Raw genomic sequence first — 6,750 nt, 5'->3', positions numbered from 1 at the left:
TAATTCAAAGCATGAGCCAAAACATTTTATTGTTCAGCATTCTTACTTGGTATACATATACAACATATAATTCTGTCATGATATGTGTAGCGCATAGAAGGAGACATCTCCGAATCCATAAAGTTTATATTCTTTATGTTCGTATGCGAACTAGTCTTTAAAGCTATCGTTTTCATAGAAACGATCGATCGAAAATGTATCACTATGCTGCTTATATGTGAGCCCAATCTTATCGAGATCCCACTTCTTGTATTCTGTTTCCCAAGATATTTGCATTAAACTCTGCACTTACGACCTTCACTACTCCGACATATCTGCAACCCAAACATCTGCAAGGGTATTTAATCTTCGGCGTGCCGGCGATATCCTCTCGTATCTTCTATCTAAGCTCACTTGTGTAGGAGTTACACAAATTAATTCGACCATTTTGATATGTCTAATTTGTATTTTTGAAGCCTGTTTATTTGGGGTTAACAAATGCGTGCAACTGAGACCCGCATTTCGAGTTCTACAGCTACGCGGTGGGAGACGGAAGTTGGGCTTGGCTTGCCACAACACTTTTTCGCGCTTGTTTATTTATGTGTTACTTCCTCGCGTCAAAGCACCATCTGCCCCTTTGCTTAACTAAATCGGAGAATATGTTGCATACTTTGCGGCTGCAACAGCTGTTTGTTTGCCTTTTGCAGGCAACGCTGATGCTGTTGCCGTCGATAATGATGGCTGCCACAGACACATTAACGCCAAGCCCAACCCCTGCCCCCAGCCCAATACCAGCCCCGTTGCCAGACACCTGCTCATGTAATTAGATGCATCAGTTAAGTGAGCTGCGTGTGAAATTAATTGAAAAACTTTCACTGTTTAAAGTTTTTGACAAAAAAAAAAATACTCAAATAATAACTTTGAGCTTTTTATGCAGCGCGAAATTAAAGCGAAAATTGAACTGAAAGCCGAAACCGGCAACAGCAGACGGACACGGGAAACTTTGCCGCAAAGTCAAGTGGCAAGTGGCAAAAGCTTGTTACACTTGCCACATAAATCAGACATAAAGCAGACCTACCTCTACTTCCCGCCCCTCGCCGCACCTTACACTCTCTGCCTGCCCGCCTGCCTGCCGTCTGTTTACTGATTGTCTATCATCGAAGGACATCATCCGACGACTGTCGTAAGTTTTTTGTTGTTGTATTTTTCTGCCAACTTTGGACAACAACTGCGGATCCCTTTTGGCATTGTTTTGGCTTCTGAGAATTCTTGAATATGCTGTTGCGTATTTATGGCATGCCACAAACGTTTATCTAAACTACATAAAGCAATAAAAGTTAAAAGTCAAATAACTGTACGGTACTTCAAGTTCAAAGTTGTTGTTGTTGTTGCTGTTGTTGCTATTGTTTGCGTCTTGTTGCAACTCCGCCTAACCCCCTCTGTCCCAGCATATCCTTCAACGATCTGCGTGCGGCTGGCCTGCCCTTTGGGAAACTGAGATAACGTCTCGACAACGTGCAACGGCTTGTTGCAACAGCATGTGACCCCTACAAAATCGAGCTAATAGAGAACAGCCTATTGGCATGCCACTGTAATACTCTGAAGAAGGGAAAGAAAAAACGGGCATATAAATAATCCAAAAATATACAACAACATATGCTCAGGTTTATCTTTACATACTTGGCTTTGTTTATATTTATAATAAATATTTATAATTCTTACTTTTTACCGAAAAGTATTTTATAAACAAAGTATTTTTACATCAGAAAAATATTGTATTTTATAGTTACAAATGCTCAAATTTGAGTTACGCTTACAAACTGCCAACCGTTCTTTAATATTATAATTTTACAATATTAAAATATTTTTGTAACTAGCAAAATTATATTTTTTATAGTTACAAATGCTCAATTCTTCTTTAAAAAACAGCTTAGTATATCATACCTAAATATTTTCCCACAGAAAAAATTAAACTATATTTGAAATGAGTTGGTATTTTATAGTTACAAGTGCTCCAAAAAGAGAGTACTTAACTGGTTCTTTATATTAACAAAGTATTGTTATATCAAGGTAAAGTGAGTACTTTGCAGTTGATTTTCATAACATTCTTGTGGCCTGCTATTTTAGATTAACAAATTATTGTTGTATCATGGTTGATTTAAAGTTACAAATTCCTCAACTGTAAATACATAGACGTATTTATTAACTTCACGAATTAAAAGTTTGTTTTAAATTATAGTTAAGTTCATGATTTATAGGCCAGCAAAAAGAAACAAATAGAACTTGTCACAGTCTTGGGCTAAATCAAAACAATTATTTAGACAGGGGTTCGATCCACTCTCCATTTTAAAATAATATTATTAATAATATGAAGAGATATATAAATACAAGATTTTTGATTGGCCTGGGTCTTATTTATGATTTTTTTTATTATAACTAAAGCTCTTTAAAAGACTTCTTCATCAAATCGAAAACATTCTTTTAATTTTTGCAGCGCATTTGCCGAGTCCCTCGAACCGAAACAAGTCGAAACTTTCACCAGCTTATGTATCTGTTTACACTTACAAGCTGTCGATGCGGGCTGCAGAGCTGCCCGACTGTGACCCGCAAACTGCACGGCGGGGCATAGTGGGGCGGGGGTTTCGGTTTGGACCAGTGCGCGTGTGTGTGAATGTGTGTGTGTGTGTGTGTGTGTGTGGGCCACATACGTAGCGTATGCGCAACGTCATGCTAGTCGCTGTATCCATTTAATCCTTTTGGCATTGCATTGAGTTTGATTTCACACGCGAGCACAGAAACAATAATATTATGCCACAAACACTCGACGCCAGCGAACATGGCCATGTAATCACACTTGAGCCGGCAGCCATGGTCGGCTCCGCTGCCCCCCATTCCTCCCACCCGCCCTCTGTTCACCTACGCAGCCACTCCTACAGTTAGACGTCACGGGCAGACATGGCGTCTGCCCATTCGCACAGTCAACGAGATTGCGAAACTTCATTATGTGTCCGTTTGGCAGGCGGCAGAGACCGAGACCCAGTTCCAATCCCAATAGCCGGGCGCAGACGAGGCCAGTTCTTTTCCATTTCTATTTCTGTTTGGCTTTGTTCTCGTCTCTGCCTTTGTTATAGGGTATATATAGCCAATGCAAATGCCAATTAAAGGGTATGCTGCACAATTAAGTTACAGAGTACTTTAAATATTATTGAAATGTTATTAAATCGAAAATTACGTGTCAATTATTATTATTATTATTAATTTAAGTATTATTGTTGTTATTGTTATTGATAGCTGCTCCACTTGAAACCGTTATTGAAATTATCGATAGATCCTCCTACTGAAATCGATCTTGGTATATACTTATAACTCTCCAGGCTGCCATATTTAAGATCTGAAAATGTTATTAACAATCCATTAATAAATCATGCAGTTATTTGAGAATGTATCTTCTATAATTTGTGGATGAAGATAAGAAGAAGAAGAAGCACAGCGGTGCAGCATGCGGTGTGCATATGAGATTGTGTGTGTACGTGTGTCAGTGTGTGAGCAGGTAAGTATGTATGTGTGTCTGTGCGTATGATTGTGTGTAAGTTGTGCGTTTGCAAGAGTGTGTGTGTGTGTGCGTGTACCTCTCTTACTCTCTATGTGTGTGATGTTTTGTGTGTATGTATGTAATATACGTAAACGAAGGCAATGCAATTGCTTGTCACGGCAATTTCGAGCTGAGTACAGGGTATCTTCTAGTCGTGCACTCTCCACATTTGACACTTGCCGCTGTTGTTGTTGGTGTTGCGCTTTTCGCCGGCATTGAGCTTGAAAATGTGTTTATTTCCAGCGCCCCCAACGACAGCGGCATCGGCTCCAAGTGCTGCCATAAAATCGCTGAAGCCTTCCGACGCAAAACAAGCTGCCATATGAGTGTGTGTATGAGTGTGCGTGTGTGCATGTATGTGTGGGTGTGTGTGCTGTTCCAGTCTCGACTGCAATTGTTGTGCGTGTTTTTGTTATCTTCCGACTGGCTGTAAGGAATGCTAATGCCATGCCATAAGTGCACCTCAGGTGTTGGCTGACTCCTGCCAGCTGCCACGCCCACCCCTCATCACCAATACACCCCCCTCCCCCACACCTGCTCCTTTCTGACGTTGTTTTACTTATGCTGATGACATTTGCTGTGTTATTTCTTAACTAGCTTCGACTTCAATTTGAAACGCAGTTGAGACTGAAACCAACCTCTTCAGCTACGGAACGTGTGCGGCTGCCAAATGAGCTGCCTAACGATTCACATGGCTTAGCTGCTCTTTAGACCCAACATTTCGGCAGTGGGTGCAGGATTGGGGTTGGAGCAGCCCTCCAGCCCATGCCCCGCTCAAAATGCAGCATTCGCTAATATATCAAGGCACTCAAACCGATTGCATTTAGTCGCTGTCCAACAAGGGACCCAGTCCGTCCCGGCCAGGTGACGACTGCATTATGAGTCCAGTTGCAGCGTCACGTTCCATTGAAGCAGACGTCGAGCGAGTTGCCAGGACATTTGGACACAAGGATAACCTGTATGTTTGCTCATTTGTTGCCGAGCAGCCGTCGCGCTCGTGTGGCCTTTTAATTGTTTTATACTCCCAAGCATTTGGTAACAGGCACATAATCCATGACTCCCCCCCTTACACATTTGCTATTGCAGGGCGAAAAGTGGGACAGACGCTTAGAGGATTCCATTGGACTTTAGCTAATTGATTTATTGAAATGTAATTATTGCCAAAGTACTCGCTGAAAGTAAATTTATTCTCGTATATCTCAATTACAGAGATCTCGGTGGAATCGATTCGAAAGTGATTTGCAGAATATCAGTGAATATTCAATGTGTTTCATTTCAATGCCAACTGTTAATATAATACCTAGTTGCAGAGGGCCAAAGCGTGTAAAGTGTTATTTGAATTCATGAGAATCGCATACTAAAGCGATATTGAAAAATTTTGTTTTTCTCTTTGCAGTTTAACGGTTGTCTATATTACGACTATTACCTATCTATCTATTTAAATATCTTCCACATCCATATAAACTAGGACCAGATCCGAACCTGTCTACCTAAACTCCTAAAGACATATTACTTACTTACTTCACTAGTATCTGAAACAGGATATCATTGAGGAGCAAATCAATCGACTCACCAGCAGTTTAAGTGAGCGACTAGAGGTAAAGCCCGTCCGAAGCACCTGGCGGCCTGGCTTTACCCAAGACATTCTTCACATGCTAGGTAAATGTAGAGTTATGGTTGTTATATAATAATACCAAGTCAGATATCGCTTACCAATCTAAACCAAAATCTTGTCAGCTTGTAGGTTAAATAATTAAAATGTTACAATAATTTTACAATATAATTTTCAGCTTCAATCAAGTTTATTGAGAGTGTATTAAATAAATTAAGGCATAATTAAGTAAGATGATTGATAATCGGTTTTATAGATGGGTTATATGCCCAGAAACTAAATCAATTCCCTTTCGAATGTACTCAACTGATTAGCGGCACGTAAATTCATTTCAATTCAAGTGATTCACTCAGCCTATTTGATGCCCACCGCTTGAGTCGTTTGATTGAGCTGTGAATTGTTTCAATGAGTTTAGTGGCCATTAGACCATTGGCCATTGTGCAGAGCTCATTGCTGTAATCCGTCAGATTACTTGGGGATTATGTGACGCGCAAACCTCTCAGAGCATGAATGCATCTGGTATGGCCCACAACCTGGGGCTAAGCCGTGGAATCGCGCATCAGCTGCTGACATTTAATTACAGTGGGTGGCAATGTAAACTGAATGCGGGGCATGCAATTTGTTGCATGCGCACGTAACTCAAATGCCAAACACCTGCAGTTAACACGTTCGTCGGGCCAAACAAACAGCGAGTTGCCGAGCGGGATGCAAAAAGCGTATCCAGACAGGCGCCTCGGTTAAAACTGCACTTAAGTCAAACTTGCCAGACAAGTGGCAGGTCGTGTGGCACGGTGCGTCGACAATGCGCAGGGGTAAGGGTGCGCATGGCTGTAAAACAGAGGCAAATACCGTGCAAATGGACCGCTGACGTGGCCGTTTAACGAGCGCCCTTCGGGTGTAAAATTTCATTAGGAACTAAACGGTTTTCATGTCTGCATTTGGACTGCGCTTTCTTATGCTAATTCTTGGACACTGGACACTTAGTTGATTGGTTTTTGTCAGCCGTCATCAGAAGCCGTTGACTGATTGGATTTTGGTCACTTGCGGCAGGCCAAAAGATGCGCAGTTGACGCATTAGTGGCATGCCCCCTCTCATTCACCCAACCACACATATCTAGTGGACATCAATTTGATGTCTCTTGACTTGCAGTGGCTGCTAAAACTGCCGTAGTTTATACGCCTATGTCTTCTTAATTGAATTTAAAAACATACTTTATCCCATTAAAGAAACGACAGTAATTAAACACAAATTATTCGGCAGAACATACATAAATACTTTTAAAAAGAGCCTAATTATTTTATTTATGTCTCTTTTATACCAGGGCCATGCGTATTTTCAAAGTTTAAACGCAATTTTAAATGCACAAGCTCAAGTTTATTTACACTGAAATATTTTAAAACAGAGTATTTTAAAATTTCAATTGCGCGCCAATTGCAATCAGTGCTTACAGCTTTAGTGTTGTAAGCTGCCGCAGTGTTCAGCCACGCTCTCTCCTCTCACTCTCTTGCGGGCACTCTCTCACATTGCTGGTACAAATGGTAAACAACGAACGCAACGAAATGAAAA

At 41.0% G+C, this 6,750-nt stretch overlaps 1 long non-coding RNA gene across 1 annotated transcript; it reads right to left on the bottom strand.

The window, feature by feature from the left end:
- Positions 1-2,905: 2,905 nt before the first annotated feature.
- On the bottom strand, positions 2,906-5,336 carry LOC115761240. The gene is made up of 3 exons (XR_004017733.1): positions 5,285-5,336; positions 5,145-5,226; positions 2,906-3,370 (listed from the first exon to the last, which is right to left on the bottom strand). It is a non-coding gene; the product is annotated as an uncharacterized LOC115761240 (long non-coding RNA).
- Positions 5,337-6,750: the final 1,414 nt, after the last annotated feature.

The sequence above is a fragment of the Drosophila novamexicana genome, unplaced genomic scaffold, assembly GCF_003285875.2.
Source record: "Drosophila novamexicana strain 15010-1031.04,08,12 unplaced genomic scaffold, DnovRS2.1 tig00000485-arrow-pilon, whole genome shotgun sequence".
Lineage (NCBI taxonomy): Eukaryota > Metazoa > Arthropoda > Insecta > Diptera > Drosophilidae > Drosophila > Drosophila novamexicana.
The sequence above is the reverse complement of the archived record's forward strand: the minus strand, read 5'-3'. Positions and strand labels throughout refer to the sequence as shown.